The 21,299-nt window shown below is 35.2% G+C and overlaps 1 long non-coding RNA gene and 1 pseudogene across 1 annotated transcript in view; one reads left to right on the forward strand and one right to left on the reverse strand.

Annotated features, from left to right (window-relative positions):
* LOC113081660 (junction plakoglobin-like) overlaps positions 1-8,833 on the reverse strand; it is a 22,634-nt pseudogene extending 13,801 nt beyond the window's left edge.
* LOC113081663 (uncharacterized) overlaps positions 8,000-21,299 on the forward strand; it is a 21,894-nt gene continuing 8,594 nt past the window's right edge. The window contains exons 1-4 of the long non-coding RNA XR_003282256.1: positions 8,000-8,451; positions 11,702-11,907; positions 15,059-15,236; positions 20,867-21,166. This is a non-coding gene — a long non-coding RNA (uncharacterized LOC113081663). The remainder of the gene's footprint in view (positions 8,452-11,701; positions 11,908-15,058; positions 15,237-20,866; positions 21,167-21,299) is intronic.

Genomic DNA, 21,299 nt, shown 5'->3' on the forward strand with positions numbered 1-21,299 from the left:
ATTAACCTTTTTATATTAGAGTCTTATATATATATATATATATATATATAAAAATGGAGCAAACTAAAAGTAAAATTTGATGAAAAAATACAACAAAACATTTTGTCTCGTGTGGTACTAACATTGAAGCATTCCAAATTAAATCATTAAATCAAAACATTGGAATGCACCAGTTTTAAAATTGTGTGCTATAACAATAAGTTGATAATTATCTTCATGTTGTGGGTGATAAACCAATTTAATGATAATAAAATGCTAAACCGTAAATTAAAATAAATAGCTTAAAATGTTAAAAGTAAATTTGCCTTCACAACATTTGCCTAGAAAATAAAGTGTACTGAGAAAGAAAAAAGAATTGCAAAGAAATAGCAAGTAACACATTGTATCAAATATGAAATTTTTAAGCAGAAAAACTGAAATTGCATTTTCATGTAAAAATTATGCCAATTATCTTTATCGTTAATCGTAATTATCAATTTAATTAAGAACTTCAAAAATAATTAAGTGCATGAGTTCAAAAGTAGAAAAAAAAACACAGTATCTGGACAAATTAAGAAACTTTGAACTTGTTTGCAGAACCATTTATCCTTTTTAGCTTATGTGCACAAAATCACTTTGTTTCTCTCAATCAGTCCCATTTCCCCGACTCGCTCTCACATGACCTGACAGCTAAAGAATGTCAGAATCAGATGTGCTGATGATGCTCATTCACAGAACAATACTGAGGACTGACAGTGCAGTCGCCATGATCTCGCTCACTGCCCTGCCCTCGGGACACAGGGAGTGCTGCTGATATGACTCAGGTGTGTGAGGTCCTCTGCTCCAAGATAACCTCTTTTATTATATATGATAAAGGCTTTTTAATAGTGTTGCAGAATTGATAACATCTACATCAATGATATGATGTTCTATCTATTTATGCATTTCAAAATTCATTAATGCAATATGCACAAATTTAAAGCTATTGATATTAATTTCTATACTAATAAAATCAACATACATGCATTTTATGCATATTGGATTTATCTTCTTGTATTGTACATTATAAAATGGATGTCATTTTAAATATTTTTGTTATATTAATTATGGTATTTATTCTTGTGTTGGTGCTTATTGTAATGCTTCTTATTGTAAAGGTATTATAGAAATGTATTTTAATATTATATATATATATATATATATATATATATATATATATATATATATATATATATATATATATATATACATTTTTTGAAGGTCAAAAATCGTCAGTAAGGCTCTTAAAATTCCAAACTTTCATTCCAAAATTTTAAACTTATCTATTTGAGGTGCAAAAGAATTCATAGACATTTTGGAGCCATGAAATAAAAAAATGTTTCTTTAACCAAGCTGAATTCAAGTTTTTCAAAATCATCTGAAACCAACATTATTATTCTGCTTTACTACGAAGACAAAGATCGAATATAACGTTCATCATAATATCACAGTATACTCAGGCTGCGGTCAGGCTTTATTTTTACAGTGACCATAATGAGCCATTACCACATTTACATTTGAATTACTGCCAGAAAGCAGCCATTTTGGTTTTAGAGTCAGTCTCCGGAGATTATAGTGCTTCTATGCCTCACAGCTTTAATTCAGTAGTATGAAATCCAAAGCCACCCACCCACACACACACACACACACACACACACCGTTAATGACTTTGTGACCTGAATGCTACCAGCTGAGCCCATACTGCTAAGAGCCTGCTGTGTCTGAGATCTCCCCAGACGCTCAGCTTGCTTCCGCTAAGGACAGCAAGTGGGCGAGCAGGTGGTCGGCACAGGCTCGGGCCCGCCGATTTCTCTAACCCCAGAAATGCACACACAGGCCTCTCAAAATGCAGATCCATCAACCTGCACATCCAATTAAACAGTAATCGTAGGAAGTCAAATGAACTCAGCGAGTTATAATGTAGCTTTCTGACTACAGCTGCACACCCTCGGAATAATGGATAGCTATTAGAGAGGACAGTTTGCAAGGCATATAATGAAATTGAACAATTTGTCCAACATCAACGTCATTCATCCTACTACAGAAATTTACTAAACAATAATATATAGCTTTAATAGCTTGGCTAATGCATTTGCTAATTGCTATGTGGTTGAATCAGAAAAAACAGATGAAGAGGATCTCAAGGTCCGTGCAGGAGTGTAAATTTGAAGAAGATCAGAAAGATAAGAAGGAGGCAGATTATTAAGAGTTTGTAGGTAAGAAGCTACATTTTGAAGTTGACACGATATTTGACCGCAAGCCAGTGCAGATGGCAAAGAACAGGTGAAATATGCTTTACATGAGGTGATCTAGTAATAATTTGTGCAGATGAATTCTGTACCAACTGCAGCTTATGTAAGAAGTTTGAAGACCAAAAGGCAAAGAATTACAATAATCTAGACGTGACATAACCAAGGAATGCACACGGATACCTTGTGGCCAATCAACACAAACTCATGTTGCACAGCACTGTAGTAAAACACGCATCTTGTAAGGTAACTATGAGACAAACATATAATCACGGTTAGTTCGCAGCAGAAGGTAAATTCCTCTTAAAACAGATGATGTGTGCGATATCCATGCATGTATGAACAGGTTGCAATATTTCAGCCTCAAGCTAAACCATTAGCAGCAGCATTAAATGACATGTACTTCTAGGGAAGAAAATGATTACAACAGATACGCATATTAGAAATACACTTAACTGCACATCTTCAAAGTTACTTGTCATAAATTGATCATGAACGATAACTTTAACATTTTAAATTGTTAGTTAACATCCTTGCTGTGAAGGGGCCCTAAAAGTAGGTTGTAGTCATCTTAAAATGTTTTTATACAACCCGTCTTATGGGTTAGCATGCTAATCAAAGTATTGTGGCTAAAATTTTTAAACTAAAAGATCTAGACTACTTAGTTGGCTGTTTTTAATTCTTAATGCATAAATGCATGAAGCAATTTCAAGGACAATTTGCACATTAGAAACAATCCAGTTTTGCCATAGACAATCTGCAAATCTGTGTTAATGCAGATGCTCCATACTGTTGCACTCACATGGTTTAAAAGCTAAATGGTGGGCATTTGGTCATGGGTGTCACTTGCAATAAGTGCTTAGATTAACACAGAGTAAGAGACAGGGCATTAGCAAATGCTGTCGGTCAGCTCGCCGCATCCTCAGATCTCCATTCAGTTAGACGTGATGGACTGAGAGATACGCCATAGGAGGAGTGAGTACGTCTAATTTCCAGAATCATGTACATATTCTAACATCCACTATCCCATAATCCCTCTTCTGTTTTAGGCCGGCTGAGATGAAAGAGGTGTTTCCATCTGAATGGAGCGGCTGACTGAATGTGGGCAGCTGTGTGACTGCCTGACGCTTGATGGACCAACAGTAACAATTCCTATTATTGTAAGACTCTTCTCGTCTGAGTCATTAGCAAAGGCTCTTAACGGTAAGTGGGGCGTTATCTGAGACCAAATCAGTGTTTGACATTTTACCAGCATTCTTAGGGCTAAGTTTCAACATCTGCCCCTCCTGGTTATTGAAACGCATCATTTTAAATAGAATAAAGCCAAATCATCAGAGTATCTGTGGTTATCATAAATGTAGTCATTTGAGCCTATTGTGCCATTCCTTCCCCAGAAAGGAGGGAAGCTACTTCATCATAGGTATGCATGAGTTTGTAGAGCACAACTGAGCCAATGTGACAGTCGTTGAATATTTCATCGATCGGAGATGTCCTGGAGGAAACCTGGCTGGTTCTGCATATATCTGGAAAGTTTTGGAGGAATGCCACAGTATTGTAGAGACAACCTGATTAATGTTTGACAGGAGAAGAGATTGAATTAGACTACTGCATTATAAAGAGACTAGGCTTGAACTAGAAAATAAACAGAAACTAGGCTTTATATAAAGATGCACAATGTAACTAGACCATAATGGTTACTGGCTTTTTTTAAATTATTTTATTATACAAATCTGATGCAAAATACTAACAATTTATTCATTTAATATCTTTATTACCAAACTTCAAAATGAATATGTTGTGATGCAAATTCACTTACTGCCACAAATTAATTTAATCAGCCTGAATATATATATATATATATATATATATACACATACACACACATAATTTACAAAGACTGGAAATGGTATATAGCTACCACTAAATGAAAATCAATTTTCCATAATGTACATTATAATGTTGTGATGAAAATTTACTTAGCATTCATAATGATTGATTATAGTCAGCATTTTTTTCATGAAACAATTTATTAAGACAAATCAGCATATAATAGATTTTAATCAAGATTTTAACTAATCACTGTCAACCATTTATTAGGTTTTGTCTATAACATTATACTTAATTAGCTTTTCGGTATCAGCCTGAATTTTAATAGTGGTTTGTCATAATTTATTATAATACAACTATAATATTCTTAACCCTTTAGGGGTTGTGACTCGCTGGTACACTACTGTTATCTACTAAACTCTAAAGTTCTGTTCATCTTTCACTCAGGTCACCTACAGGAGTCAAATGCACCATTACAAAGCTATGGGAATGTTCTTTACTACCAAACAGAATTAAACGGAGGCCCTGATTATTAATCACCCTGAGATTGTCTGTCTCTGGTGTGCGAACATTCCCTGAATGGCCCCTTTCTCCACCTCTCCCTGGTTCCGCTACACCTCCCTCGCCCTGATTTAAGGAGTGGAAATGCTCTGTCCTGATGAGACATGCCCGGACCCTCCCACAACGTTTGACTCACGTTGAGCAAAGCTGCTCCCTACTTCACAGGAACAGTGGTCTTGATACAGAACCGTGTAACATGTCATTTTTTATTTGTATCACACCCAGAACATCACCCAAATCCTTTATTAAGCCGATCAAATCACACACAATTTGCACATTTAGAACTTCCCTTTTAGGCTTTGCAACTTCCTTCTTCTAGTGACTAGCACAGGAGCATTGAATTATTCATGTTATACAGTGTAAAACTCACTATGTATGTCCGGATATAATGGTCTGAGGTTAGTTTTTATACTGTGTGTAATTTGACTCCTCAAATTCCACTTTCCACTTTGTAAAAAACAAAGGGGAGGGGATAGAGGGTCTATTATGCTCCTTTGTGACTGCTCAGTGTTAATTCAGTAGGTCTCTGCTGGTGTCGGGAGTGTTTACTGACATCTGAGGAGAGCTTTGTTAATATTGCATGAGAGCGGAGCTGACCGCACAGAGTATGGAAAAGATAGCAGTGTGTAAAAAGATCTTAGAGAGGTAATTAAGTGCAGAACATCCTTGAGTTATACCAATGCTACTCAAGGATCAAGGCAGAGCACTAAGACTGATTCACACCAAAAACAATACCAGGATCTTAGGATAACTATATTAGTGTCTACACCTACACATGATAATATTCTGTTTATCATACACACAGGCTGCAGTTTCGTCCTCTGCCACTTGAAATGCTTTCAATTCAAATGGAAGTCTTCCCGTGTCATTATCTTTATAGTTGTGTGGTGGACGTCCAAATTTTAATACAATTATGATTGTTTAAACTTCAAAGGCATGACATTTTTACTGGCCAAAACCCAGAAGCATGTTAACATTAGCACTTCCAGTTTCATTGTCCTCCAGAAATCAATGGATTTTTTTGTTAAACGCCTGAAATAAGGTGTGTGGTAACACAAGCTCAAGATATTTTTCACGTGTTATTCTACGACATAAAATATATTTATTAAAGCTTTTACATGTCTGGAAAAAAGGCGGTTGCTAACAAGAGGCTAAATGGGACTACAGATGCAGTCGCGACATTAACTGTCATTACAAACTGGTTAACTAATTTACTAACTAGTCCAGTTTTACAGCCTCATAGTTTTTATAATCTCACTCTTGGAAACTCTTCTGAGGAAAACTATTAGTAAAACTGTTCTTAAAGACTGAAAGTTCATGTGATGATGTGGTTCGTTTATAGTCCAAGACTGTAGTCGACTTATTTAGGCTTCAAATTTCACAAAGGTTATTGTTATATCGAACAAAATGTTTAAATTCTGGGTTTATCCATAGAATACCATCATCACTGCAGCACTCGAAAGTTATCATTATCATCTTTGGTGTGAACAGCCCTCTACATCGAGTATAAACGAGGTTTATAACACAATTAACCTCAAAAAGTCCTGAAGAACAACTGGCCTGGCCCTGTACAGATTATGAAACCATTAGACCATCTTATCCATCTCAGCCAGCTGGTCATTCACCACAGATTTCATATAGCTAGGGATCTCACTCCACGTTCATTAAAGATACATTTCACATTAGGGATTACAGATATGGAGAGAGGGTGTAGAGGAACACTCTGTGACGCATATGCTGAGACTACAGCTATAAAACACTACAGACATGAATTATCCAGAAAGGTAGAGAGATAAAGATGCTAATTGATTTAATAATACTGTAAAATACAAGCAAATAGGGATTCTGAGCGAACGGTGCTTATGGGTAATCTCTTTTGCCCCCTCTCAAAGTGTATTTATGAAGAGGGGATCACGCTGCCCCTTGCTGTCCTAATGTAGGACAATATCAGGGATTTGTGCTCAAATGCTGTAAATCTCATCCTAAAACCAATGGCAGTCGGACAGTAAAGCAAGCAGCTGGCCTCTGACTGCACTATTAATGCGCACAACTCAGGAACTCCCACAAAGAGCAAATGCCATATCCTGTCTTTGTTAAGATCTACTACAACTGACCCATCAAAATATACATAAATAGACTGTCATATGGTCCTTCGTCTGGCCGTATTTCTTTCAGATACTGTTAGTGAGAGAAAAAAAAATGTGTTCTTGTCTCACAATCATCCTTGTGCTGTGTGCCAGTAGGGCATGGTGATGCCATCCAAAATCCAAATGAAATTCAACTGGGCCAAAACCACTGGCTAAACCCATGTCATTAAATTTAGTGGAATTAAGATGCTTCTTTAAGAGATAAACCACTCACAGAAGACATGGTTTTTTGCTTCCTTGCAAACCAGACAAACAGGAAAGGGTGTACCCTAAGGAACATTGCTTCCTCTGAGGCAGATTAAGCACATTATTTCTTTGACACTTTGTAAACACTCAAAATTACTTACTAAAGTAGAAACTCAATTACGAGATGGATCTGATTGTGTATCGTATCTTTTCAGATTGAAATCACTAAAGAGAAGTCAGATATTCAGCCTTGCTCGCATTGGGAAGTAAATAAAACATGGTAGCGCCCCACCCAGACACATGCACTCACGTAAGACCCTACTAACAATGCCAAAGACAGAGGTATGATAACTTATGAATTAGACATGTTAAAGGAATTAGTTTGGTTTATATATTTCTTCACATTTGACTACACCAGGCTCTATAACACACTTTAGTTTGAATTCACTATACACTGAACAACCTGCAAGGTGTTACAGGTGTGGCAACAGACCAGCATTCATAACATGCTGGGTTATATAATCCACTGGTTATATAATCAACAGTACACATCAAAATCAACATTTTATGCTTTGTATAATAAAACAAAATAATCAGATACAAAATCCCATAAGAGAAAGACTGGTCTCTTAAAGAGATAGTTCTCCCATAATTTATATCCTATGGATGAACATATACGTTTCACACATTAGTTTTAACAATACACTAAGAAATTGTTTTAGTAAATACAAAAGTTAGACATAAATTGTCTTTGCATGAAGAAAAGAGCAACAGCTGCTCTATCACTGTCTGTATTGGTTAAATTAATCCATTGGTAAAATGTATGTAGTCATTTTTTATCATATATTTACACATTTAAAAATAAAAAAAGTTTGTATTTTGTTTAAAATGTTGGTTGGTTGACACTTAGCTTACATGCGCTATAGTTAGACGAAGAAATTCTAAAATTATTTTGAAAATTTGACCCCCCCCCCCATCTTCCATCTTGAAATTAACACACTGTTGAAACTTCCATCACCGAAGCAAATTTATTTCATATTTTGTCCATATTTAAGCCAACCGAGATTGTCATCTCCCTTTGTATTCCACATAAGAAACACAGTCCTACAGGTTTGAAACATGAGAGTGAGTAAATAATAATATAACCTTAACCACTGTATGAACTATTCCCCTTTTCAATTCTATTGCATGTATGCTACATACATTTTTTATTTAATATTTACTTACAGGCCTGTTAGGTATGTTTAATGTCAGCAGTTGACATTTGCGAATCTGCGGGGGTTATTGCTTGGATTTCTTTGTTGGGAGTGTAAAAACACACCCGCCTAACTTATATAGCCTAGGTTACAGCTGAGTGTTTATACAAACTACGACTAAAGTACGATCACGTAGCGAAATAAATGCATTTAAAGTTTGGATAAGCTGAAACCAGACACACGGAAGTGAGAACGAGTATCGCACAGGTAGGTAAACCAACACCGATAACCCAGAGCACCACATTACTACGCCACTTTCCCAAGAGATCTATCCGCGAAATTGTAATGGCTGCTTTTTGTATGGTCGATGTTGGATAAAAACAATTAAATAATAAGAATTTAAAAAACGGATAACGTTTAACTAACAACGAATACACGAAAACACAATGCTGCCTTATTTAATACACAAATATAAAATATAAAAATGTACCTTTAAACGCTCGTCTCCAAACACTGCTGCTGACAGCGATCCAAGAGTCTTTTAGTTTTCCCCAGCGCACAGAGTTCCAGAGAGAGCGACACTTTCTCTCGCATTCAGATGAGGGTGAACAATGTGCTTTGGGGAGAGAGGGCAAAGTCTCCTCCAGAGCTCCGCCCCCGATACTACACGAGTCCAGCACCACACCCAGCCCCACACCTCCGCACCCTCGGACACTTTACCGATAAACACACACCAAAAACACTTACAGTGGAAATCTGATCGTTTCAGTTGCTCATCATGGCATATCATTTAAATGAGATTTAAAACATGCATAATATATCAATTTCAATATACAATCAAATAATTAAAAAGTGAACACAATATATCTATACTTTTATAGACAAACTTTTTTTTTTCTCAGGCACATGTGTAATCTGATATTAATTATTAAATTAATATTTAATTTTTTTTATATTGTTTTATATTGCATGATGTTCCTGTCTTAATTTTATTACTTTTGTTTTGATTTCCTTTGATATTTTATTATTAGTAGTAAAGGGCTATATAAATAAACTTGACCTTGACCTTGATGTATATATATATATATATATATATATATATATATATATATATATATATATTTTTTTTTTTTTTTTTTTTTTACATAATATAGTGTCCAACCATGAAGGATAAACATTTATTTCAATATACAATAAAAGTATAAAATTAAATAAAATATAAAGCTTTTTCCCCCGCAGTGAGCACTGAGGCTTAGATCCTGTCTGTATCCGTCATTTCTTGTCTGTGATCACTGATAAGGATTCGTCTATGTTTTTTTTGTTTGTTTGTTTCTGATGATTCACAGAGATATCCTTCCAAATCATATTCTGCTGTAAACTTATACTTCTCAAAAGCAGTGAGATCTTCTTCCTGTAGGGCATATTCCCATGTCAGCGGCCACACCTGTGGCAGGTATTACGACATACAAGGCCATGCGTCATGACTCTGACAAAGTCATTCTCAGACAATGCCATATGATGATATCTCACCTCTGAAACTTTACACTCATCCAGTTTACTTAGAGTGCTTTTATTCTAAAATTAAACTTCTTAGGGTTTAACAAATATCACATGAAAGACTTCCCAAAAGTGAAAGCAACATTTAATATTATAATTATTATTTAATTTTTTTTAAATCTGAAGTTTATCATCTACTTGTAAGAGTTATTATGAATCCATAATATTGTATATTAGCAGTTACATGTCCCCAAACATCTTAAAAATATTCTAAAAGGCTAGACACTTTTTAAGATATTTGTATTTTTGAAGTTCAACAAATCTTTCACATTTGATGCATTTGGCAGAGGTTTAATTGGTGTGGAGTGAGTGATTCAGATTACTGTTTACCAATGCGCAAAACATAGTTCAGAGGAAAAAAAGGGAGAGTGAAAAGCGAGAAAGGGTGGAGGAGGGTTAGGGGTGTGGCTGGGCCACTCCTTTGTGCTGAAAGGATGACAGCAGTAACAAAAATGGAAGTCAAAATCAAATGGTCAAAATCAGGAAGTTTAGCAAAGGAGAACATTAGCTTTTTGATGTGTAACAAACAAAGAGCTTAAAGGACTGCAGGTTAATTCCAGCAATCTTTGGATCTATTTATGTTGATTTTAAACAGGATATATAAAAACAGTTCGATTTTTGTTGTGCATTGAGAATGTGTATTTTGGGTAGTTCAAATAAAGTATGGAAAACCCCTAAAATACAACAAATACAAAATCTCAGGTTTGTGGTCAATGTTTCAGCCTTACAGACTGAATGGGGGTCAGAGGTCAGCATTCCCAAGCTGCCTTTCATGTTTAGCTCAGGAAACCAAAATAGCTGCAACGTGTGCAGCAGACACAGACATGTGTTTCCACATCGACTGAGATTCAGCCCAGAACTCTTTATAAAGGATCTCTGTGAGAAAGACAATGCGTGATGAATAGCCTCATTGTTTTATAACAGACAGATGACATATGGACATGCTGCATTCAGGAACAATGCTCTTCCAAACCAGTGTAACTGATGTGAATGAAAACAAGCAGTATTCTAATAAATGCAATCTTTGCAGATTGATTAAGCGGTAAATGATTGTTTTGCAGGAGACTCATAAAGCTGCCAAATGCAGTGCTCAAGGGATTTAAATGGATGGCAAAAAGTGCACTTTTTGAATGCAAACAATACTGTGATGTTAGAAAGAGTATCATTTTGTCTTCAAACATCAAATGAATGCAGTGTAATAGACACTAACTTTTCTTACTTAAATGTTTAAACATCTCTGCCGACATGAGTGGAAATGCTTCAATATACTGAGCATATCAAAATGGATCTGCAAACAATGTGTGACGTGAAGGTGTTATTTCTACCAGATGAATTTTGTGCAAAAAGAAATCAGTGTGATACAGTCATATTAAACACTTATTTTGTGACTTGAATGAACTGGTTAATGTAGATGCTACTACCACTTATTTCAGATGTTTATGATGACTATGTTTTCATGTACCTTATGTTTTATTAGTAATAATAAAAAAGCATTTCATAGTGACTATAATAAAAGATACAAAATTTATACATGACTTTTAAATATACATGAACTTTCAAACTTTTGTAATCTGTAAATTGTTTTGTTTTTGAAAAGTCTATAATGTTCACAAAGGCTGCTATTATTTGATTAAATAATATTAAATAAAGTAAAATTGTGAATTATAATCACAATCATTGTGATTATAAAAAATAATATATTTTATACACAAAATATATTAAAATATACACAAAAATAATATATTTAAAATTCAATTTTCCTGTTATAGCCAGGCTGAATTTTCAGCAACCAGTCTCCACAGTCACTTGATCCTTTAGAAACCATTCTAATTCAATGATTTGCTGCTTAAGAAACATGTCTTCTTTTTATTTTAGGCTGAAAACAGTTGTGCTACTTAATACATTTTAAATCAAAAACTGGCGTAATGTTTTCAATCCACTTAAATGCCTCTCCTTACAGCACATCTGAGGCTCTGTGTTTAGATGAACAGCTGAACATTCCTCAGTGAGTGAGCGACCTCTGATGGACGGAGCTCGAGCTCCTGAATCACAGCGCGCGCCGTTCACGGACGGAGGATCTGTCCAGAGGATCCTGACAGCCCGAGGCACTGTCGACAAACTTCACCTAGGGGCAAAAACGTGAGAAAGGAGGACAAACAAAATAAAGTAAGTTATAAATCAGCTGTCAACAAAATGAACTGTTTGGCCGCTGATTCGTGAAGCGAGGAAGTTGGACTGAGGGGCGACTGTTCTGTTCAGTTGTTTGGCAGGGTGGGACATTTTATCTCTACTCATGCATTGATTACAAACATCTACAGTTCACTTCCTTGTGTTTTTATAACAGGTTAAAGAAAAGGTTCAGCGTGCATTTGATGCTTTATGCAGGCTAAATAATGAGTCCTTTTACTCCTTTTTCCCCCTTTTTTTTTCTCCATCTTCTGCACTTCCTCACTACCAAATAAGGTTAAGGAAACTCATGGAAAGCTTTGACACTGAAAAGTGTCTTCTGTTTCCGAATTGAATGCACACATAGGGCATTTGTGTCTGGTACTATCCGAAAAGGGAGCTTGCAGTTGGACATACTTTTCTACAGGTTTTCTACAGCCTGGTGCTGAGCCCTTACAAAAATAATACACACCCGGACATGCTCACGGTGACGTCATTATGAAGTTCTCATAGTAGTTATGTATTGTTTAGATAGAATAGGAGATGACAATCCAGCTGACAAAAATATATTCTTAGAGTTAGATAGTTTAGCTAACGTTCTCATTGAGTTATGATTCATAACGTGTGAACGTTATTTCTGAACGTTACTTGTGCGTTTAAAAAAGTTTTTAAAAAACGATTTAAAATGGAATGCTCCATTTGAGAATTTTTCAAACGTTATTGGAATGCTACTTTTGAATCTCTGAACATTCTGAAGAAAGTAATAATGAACATCCAACTACAACATTTAAAAAAAAATCATTCCATGAACAATGCATAAATAATACTTTTGCTGAAATTCTGAGAAAATTATTAAAGGGATAGTTAACCCAAAAATGCAAATCTTATATTATTGTCCCAGACCTGTGTGACTTTCTTTCCTCTGTTAAGCACACAAGGAATATTTTTTGAAGAATGTTGGTAACCAAAAAGTTGACAGCAGTCATTGTCTCATAACTTGAGGGTGAGTAGCCTACATGATGACAGAGTTTCCTTCTCTGTTTAACTATCCCTTTAAAGTCTAAAGTACTTTGAAAGACCGTTCAGTTAATGTGGAAAAATGTTTGTTCATAACTATGAGAGGATCTTGCCAGAATGTTCTAACCAAAGTTCTGAGAACGTTCCCTGTCGGCTGTGAAGTCATTAAAACCTAATTTATTTGCCCAGTGAAGCGATTTATCAACTAGAATAAAGTAATAAGTGGGAAATTATGAAAATGAATGTGGGTGAAATATTTAAACCTCCCATTAATTTGTAACCTAATGGTTTATTAATCCTTTTATGCAGTACTTTGCTAAAAACAGGCTTTACCCTGAGTTTAAGACAGCTGCTGTGGATTTTCCCACTGAAATGAAAAACAGCAACAGACAGGTGTAGACACACCCGAAGAGATTCATTGACTGGTTTTGCATGCACAATAATAAACTGATATAAATTATATCATTTTAATTATTTTTGAGTCATGTAAAACGCCTTATTGCCATAAGACAATATTCCAGTTTTCTGCAATTTACGACATTATATATACATAATATAAAGATTACAAACCCCTCAGCTGTTCTTTCTCTTAAGTTTCTGCATACAAATGTACAAATGAATGCATTATAAATAATGCACCATAGAACTCTCATGATCTACACTTTGTAATTCTGAATGAAAATTAAGTTGATTAAATTACTTTGCATGATTATTTTTGTTACGTACAGTACAGTGGAAATGAAGGGTTAATCAGAAAATGGACTTCAATCAGAAAACATTAACATTGTTCTCTGAACGGATTCATTTAAATACAGCATGTGATTTATTTCTCCAAGCCTGTCCGCACCTGTTCTCTGATTTGCTGTGTGTGCTCAGGCTTGTTCTTTTCCCAGCAAATGCAAAACAGGGAACTCTGTGGTTTGTGCATGTGCTCCTATTGTTGTGGAAGAGAAGGAACAGGGACATAGACAGTGTTTCCAGGATGTTGTTATAATCAGTATGGTGACTCAGAGGGTAGAGTCTGATCCTGGGCTCATGAGGAAAATGTTATGAGGAGAAATATGAAATATCAATGTGTTCCTGTTTTGAATAAACATTTAGAAAAATGATTTCATTATGTGAGCTGGCATGATGTTTAAAAACTATTATAATTAACCAGCATAGGTTTGGTTCTAAATTGAATATTTATGAATGCAATTTGTAATAGATTTCTTGAACTTTATTATGTTAGGGTTATAACTATAGAACTTCTGGCCTTTATAGATGTTTTAAAACTTATTTTGTCAATGTCCATCATGCATCACAGAAAAGTTCATACTTTTTTTCTAAAAATCACAAAAGAAAATGACATTTTTATTTTTGGAATCAATATATTGTCTCAGAAGTGACATATTAAAGATTTTTAATCTTGCTAAATCTAATTTCAAATGTAGTATTTAAGTATTATAAATATTTACCTGAATCCTAATAATCAGTCATATCACTGTCCTTACTGTTGTTATCCTTTGTGAAAAATACAATATATAAAATATATATATATATATATATATATATTTTTATGATGAATTTGTGTAATTTAAAATGGCGAAAATCAGTGTCTATGACATTAATAAAATAAAATAAATGCAGAAAAAGTAGAAAAATAAGTTGGAAAATGTTCTAAGACTATTTAAATAGGGCTATTATATAATAAAAAGAAAAAAAAGGTGTGTTAATTTTACAAATAATCAACCCTTTGGATATATAAAAAACTCAGTTGGGCTACATTTTGCAAGTGTCACACTGTGCCACATCACACCTGGAAGTCACTGACATTTAAATAAATGACTTGGTCATCACTGAGTACTATTATCAAATTAATGAAGCAATGCAATTTAATAATGGGTTTAATAAGCATCAAAACCATCACAAGCATCCACAAACCATTCATGAGTGTAAAATGAATGATTAGGTTAAATGAATCAGTAAATCTGATTGATTCCATAAAGTAATCAGAGGCATTTGATTAAATTGATCTGTCAGCGGTGAAACTGCTTTTAGCTGGATGAGCTGCAAAGTGCCGGCTCTCTTTATTCTCCCTCTCTCCTGCTCCCACCCACTTCTCTTACTCCACCCTCCCTATCTCTCCATTCAGAAAGTCATCTCAGTGCACAAGATAGTCGATAGAGTGAGCAGAACAAGACAGGGCAACCTTGAGCGGGTGAAAAAGACAGTTTGAAGAAGTACACAGGCTCCTGTGTGTGACCTATCGTCTGTGTCCCTGGGAAAGCGGCTCTGCTTTGGCCCAATGCAGAGATCATCTGTCAGTTCATGTAAGTAGCTCTAGACTTCTTTTATGTGTCTGACTCTCAGTTGTAGCTCTTAGCTGCTATTACGAGCCTGTTTCTGTAGATGTATGGAAATAATACACAAATGGACATGACATATCTGTTTGGTGTTCAAGTATACAGTAGTTTGAGACACTGTAGAAGCCCTCAATAGAAAGGAGGCAGGAAGTAATTGTCCACAGTGAAATGTGATATATCGTTGTTTGTTTACAGACCATTTAGACATTTTGTTTTTGTGTTTCAATTACACAAGATCATGATTGTTTTATTAATCACACTAAAAATACATATCATAATTATAATGTATAGCTTGGTACATGTGGTGTAATAATTAATCAAGACATGGTTATTACTTGAAATTTTTTATTTTGTCCTCATTTACTATTCTTTGTTTTTATACAGCCCATTTGACTTATTAAAGACCATGCATATGCACATATAAAATTTTAATTAAGAATTGCTAAATGATATTTAAGAATTTAAGGTTTTAATTACATTTTAATGAATGTTGCAACTGTCCCCTGCTGTCGGTTCAGTTGCAACATTTGGCTTTGTCTATTCAAGTGTAAGTTACATGTATATGATCATATGTGCACGTGTTACAGCAATGTGGGTCAGTAGCTGACTGATGTGGCTTTATTGTATTTAAATTCTGGCTTTCTAATGCAAACAGTCTCTGAGAAACTAAAGCAAATGCAAAAAGTGTTGCAACTGTCCCCACACTTCCTCTATAGCCTATGCATTTTAGACGCTTATATTATGTTCTTGCCCCGTCCATGCAATGAATGCCATTAAAACTATTAAAACTGCTCAGGTAATTTCCGTAGTAGGCTATGATACATCTTCATGTAGCTTATTAAACTTCCTGTAACTCACAAACTCCCGATGATAGCGGGAAATGAATATTTCTGCCAGTTTTGGATCGTTGGTAGCCTCTACTTTTCTGCAACAGACTGAAGCGCCTCGTGAATTCAGCGCACCTTGCATTCAGCTAATAAAAGAAAAATACTGCAATTTTCTGGAGTTATTATATTATTGTTGGGGCAGTCTCCAGCTATTATCTTAAACTTCTTGAAATACAGTCCGGTTCTGATTGGTTGTAATCACTGCATAATTTTTTTTTTTACATAATCTTTAACTAATTCTGATTGGGTGGGCTTATAACATTGATAATAATTAATCAGCATATTAGAAAGATTTCTGAAGGATCATGCAACAATGGCTGACAAATTCAGCTTCGTCATCACAGGAATAAATTATATATTACAAAATATATTTCAATAGAAAAAAGTTATTTGTAGAAGTTTCTAACCCAACTTTATCCACTATAGCTCTATAGTTTATCCCAATTCACTAAAAGCAGAATTTATTTGGAATGTTAGATTTATTTCTGGCTTGAAACAGTGAAAACAAAGCAGATCAGCGGATCTCCTTTATAAATACTGATGTCATTTGATACATGAGCGCAACTTTGACCTCTTTAACATAAATCCCTGCCCAGCTTACAGCACATATCAGGTTTTCGCCTTCTTGCTAATGTATAATTTCAGGTCTCATATCATTATCATCCTCTTTATGAAAAGAAAGTTTAGAGGTAGAACTTTGATGAGCTATATATAGCTTGTTACTTTTTATTTGCAGAGTTCGGGAAAGTGCATCAGTTCAGACGCATAGGAAGTTTTTTATTATTCATGTCCTCGGGTTAATGTGTAACATGCACCAGTCCACACTTTGTGAGTTATGATTTAGATTGAGGTAAAAACCCGAACAAAGCACGTGTGGGAGGGAGAGGAAGAGGGAGGTGATGTCATTTTCCTGACTCTAAGCCAGCTGGACTTCAGAGCTCTGTGAATAAACCTTATTGTGATCATCAAATGTCATTTTTAAAAGTCTGTGAATGTGCCTTTGGCAAATAATAATTTTAATGTTCAAAGAACGTTTTAAAAAAGCTTCACAAGAGTTTCTGTGGGTCTAAAATGGCTTAAAAAGTCTTAATTTGGCTTTAAATTGGAATAGAATGTCTTAAATTCATAAAGTAATGGCAATGAATGTTGCATAAACTGCAACAAATAATTTTTTTCTTCTGTATTTAGTTTTCCAAAACAAATATCTAAACTTCCTTCAATAAATATACATTTGCTTTAGATGTAAAATTAAGATGAAGTCATAATATAGCGTTCATGCTTAAAAAAATAAAATAAAAATATCTGCCATATATGAAAATAGATTTTTGGAGCTCAGTAGCAGATATTTGTCCTCGGTTTAATCATAAAGTAACTTAATTTTAATCAGTTTAATCAATCAAAAAAAAGTTTATCTTCTCAAGTAAATGCACTTTCCTGAATCAAGAATCCTAGACATTTGCACTTGAAAACGAGACAAAATACTGAGGAATTTATATTTATATATATATATATATATATATATATATATCTTTTATTTTTTGTAAAATGAATAAAAAAATGAATGATCTGTTTGAAGTTGTATTTTCAAACACTAAAGTGTTGCGAATAACTAACTGAATAAAAGACTTACTGTACATTTTGACATGAATATCCTAAATTTATCTTTAAACCTGCAAAGACTCTGTTTAACTATTTTCCATGGACAAAATACTAGCATACTGGTTTGGAAAAACAGGTTTCCACAAAAGTGCTATTTTCAACTGCAAATTGCATCATCAGTGTCTTATTTATTGTACTTTGAGCTCATAATCTTATGATGACAATGATTTGTTTGTCCTTTTTATTCAGGTAGAGTGTGTGCAGGACTGCTCGTAGGCAATGGGGATTGTTTGTTTAGTTGGCACGCATGATCAGATACAGCAGTGATAGGAGAAACGTATCTATCACCTGGGGACAGAGACAGAGCTTCTCCGTTAGATCTCCTTTAGAAACAGCTGATACTGCTGCTGAGAGCCGGTATCATTACATAACTTAAGACTGCGCAACATATTTGAAAAAAGTGAATGTAGTTGTTTTCTTTTAAAGGTTGTGGATCATCAAGCAGAAGGTAATGGATGATTCCTTGTGCATCTCTGCAGGATGGAAGAGGGCTAAAGTGTAGGCTAGATATTGACGGACGTATCTTTTAAAATCATATTTGAATCTGATTTTGATTGGTCATGCTCCCTTATTGTTCTTATTACATCTGTATCCAACCTGACTTTGTTAGTATGTCATGGTTTATGGCCGGCAATCAACCTACCTGATCCAGGCAATGCAAATTAGAGGAAAACATTCTTGTAACTGCCAGTATTTTACTACAATTGAGCTTGTAGTTCCTTGTTTTGCCTTTATGTATTTCCTTCCACTGATATGACTCATATTTTTGTAAAGATATAAAAAAAAACATCTTAGGTATTGATATGCCAGGTTGGTTAATTTGTTGATATTTGACCTTTTTTGATTTTAGCATTAGAAGATACACATGCTTGCTTAGTTAATTGCCAAAAGCATCAGTTCTCCTTAAAGCCAGTTACAAAATCGATCAATAGCCTGCATAATACACAAGCAATTTTCAGATACAGTAGGTCTATTTTTACCTGCCTTAGCTGTCAACTTTTGCCATTTGGATAATTTTAAAGACATTTTTTTTGGACTCAAAAATAGGTTAGAACATAATTGTCCAGGCACTAAGGTCAAAACAAAAGGTTCCCAGAGTAAATATCAATTTATTATTTATTATGGATATTCAAATATTTAATTCTAATTGATTTTGAATAAAGGCTTTTTGTCTTATTTGCGATCATTAAATTGCATTATCAAAATACTGGCATGATATTAGTCGCCTGCCACGTTGAGATACTGGCATCAAGACTGGCCTTTGGAAAACTCATATCAGTCAACTGATCTATTTACTGAAGGTGAGAGAGGAAAGGAAAACTGCATTAACCTTGACATGCTTAATCAGGAAAAACTGTGCATCTGATGATCTTCCCATAGTGTGTTCTTCATAGGGCTGATTTTCATTGAACAGTTTGCAGGAAAGTGGTTTGATTTTGATGGAAAGAAATGGTTTGTGACTTGTAGTTAAAGTGTGGTCTGTGAGCATTTGACACTGTAAGTAAATTTTTTAACTTTAAACTTTTAAAAACAAGTTATTAGTATGCATGCATATAGATATCTATGTGTTTGCATGAGCCCATGCCCATAAAAGCCCACTGACGGATCCATCATGTGACCAAGCCGCACGTTCACAGTCCTCATGTCTCCTAGGAGACGACCGGTTCATAGTGCATGTTGCATTCAGCCAATCACATGCTTTCTGAACACTAAACTTGCCCCTCCTGCCAACTTAAGCTGTAATTCAAGTGTGTTCTGATAGGCTGAAAAAATACTTTCTTTGTTTCGCCTGTCTCTCTCTCCCACTTTCTCTTGTTTTATCACTCTCTCTCTCTCTCTCTCTCTCTCTATTGGCCTCTCTCTTTCCCCTAGACTGAGAGGCGTAGAGGCTATGTGAAAGGACACACGTAGACAGCTCCAGCAGGAGTTTGGTTGGCAGTGAGTCCGGTCACCTTGAACTAGTCCAAAGTCTCTGGCTGAAAGGAAGAGTGACTTAAGAACTGGGTCAACATTTTAGAACCAACAATAAATACAGGGCTCAAATTTGTTTTGGAATTAAAAGTTTGCAGAGTGATGTATTTTTTGTCTGCCAACCCGGGAAGCTAGCATCACCCTGGATTTTTCCATTGGATTTAAAGAAATATGTTCTGTGACCAACAAAGGTTTATGTTTCTTACAAGCTTAGAGGTAAAAATGCCAGAGATGAAAAAAAAGCTAAATCTAAAGCTATTATGTAACAATTATTGTTTTGTATCTCTGATAAATCTTATCAGCTGTAAGCATGTTAAAATGAGGCTCATCTTATTCCAGAGACTGTGAGAATTTGTGTTAGTCCAGTTCTGATCCATGCTTTTTTTTAGAGCAGTTTTTCTCAAGTGTTTGTGAAAAAATGACAACTAAAAATGCTCTGTATTTTGACAACTTGTTGCACATTCAATTTAAAATGATTATAAATTAGAAGAATTGTATCTATTATATTTTATTTCCTTATTTTATTTCTTTTTCCTAATTTGTTTTATTTCTAGAAGTACAAGTCTCTAGTTCATTCCTATTGGATGTTCTGTAATGCTATGACAAAACAACAGTAACCAAAAGAGCATGAGCTTACCAAAGGATTGCTATGGTATAATTATATTCTAGCACAATATTACCTTTTATTGTCATAACACATCTTGTATCCAAATATCCTATCAAACGTGATATATTCTCACCACAGGTCTTTGTTTCCAAACAGGTCATGGCTGAAAAGTCATGCATGATTGTTTATTTGCCACCAGCTGAATTATTGAAACATGCATCATGACCTTTAATACTGGATCTGACAGATATTTTCCCTGGAATACATTAAGCTGTAGTTCCAGTACGTGAGGGCCTATCTAGTTACACATCAGAAGGACAATACAATACAATCAATGGCCTGTTTTCAGATGCTTTCTTGAGCATCATTGTGTTTATACCTCTTTTGATAGAGGAGTACACAAAAAGCTCTTTTCTTACATTCAGTTTGTTAATATCAGTGTGCATCACTCTCTTTCTTTCTGTCCCGGCTAGGTCACATGAGGACGTGTGTCTGTCTGTTCTCTGATCCAGCATCAGTCTGCTGAAGGCCTCAAGCGTTCATCACCCTGAAACCCAGCAGGGCTTTCACACTGTCCCACTCCTCTGATTCTGCCTCTTCTCCTCCTGCGTGCCTCTCTCAGCCCTTCCTGGAGACCCCAGGGCACCTCATCCCTAATGGAGAGCAGGGAGAGGGATGCGGGACCCTCGCTCAGGAGATCTGCCTCGCTCCTGGGAACCTGAAGGAGGATCGTCCGCAGGCACAGGCCTTCCATGATGTCTCTACTCTCACAGGTACAGAAAATGCTTTTGTTGGTGTGTGATTGTTGAGCTTGTCAATATATTCAATTTAAATGAAATTACATTTATGCATTTAGCAGACGCTTTTATCCAAAGCGACTTACAGTGCATTCAGGCTATCAATTTT

Source organism: Carassius auratus, unplaced genomic scaffold (assembly GCF_003368295.1).
Source record: "Carassius auratus strain Wakin unplaced genomic scaffold, ASM336829v1 scaf_tig00034822, whole genome shotgun sequence".
Lineage (NCBI taxonomy): Eukaryota > Metazoa > Chordata > Actinopteri > Cypriniformes > Cyprinidae > Carassius > Carassius auratus.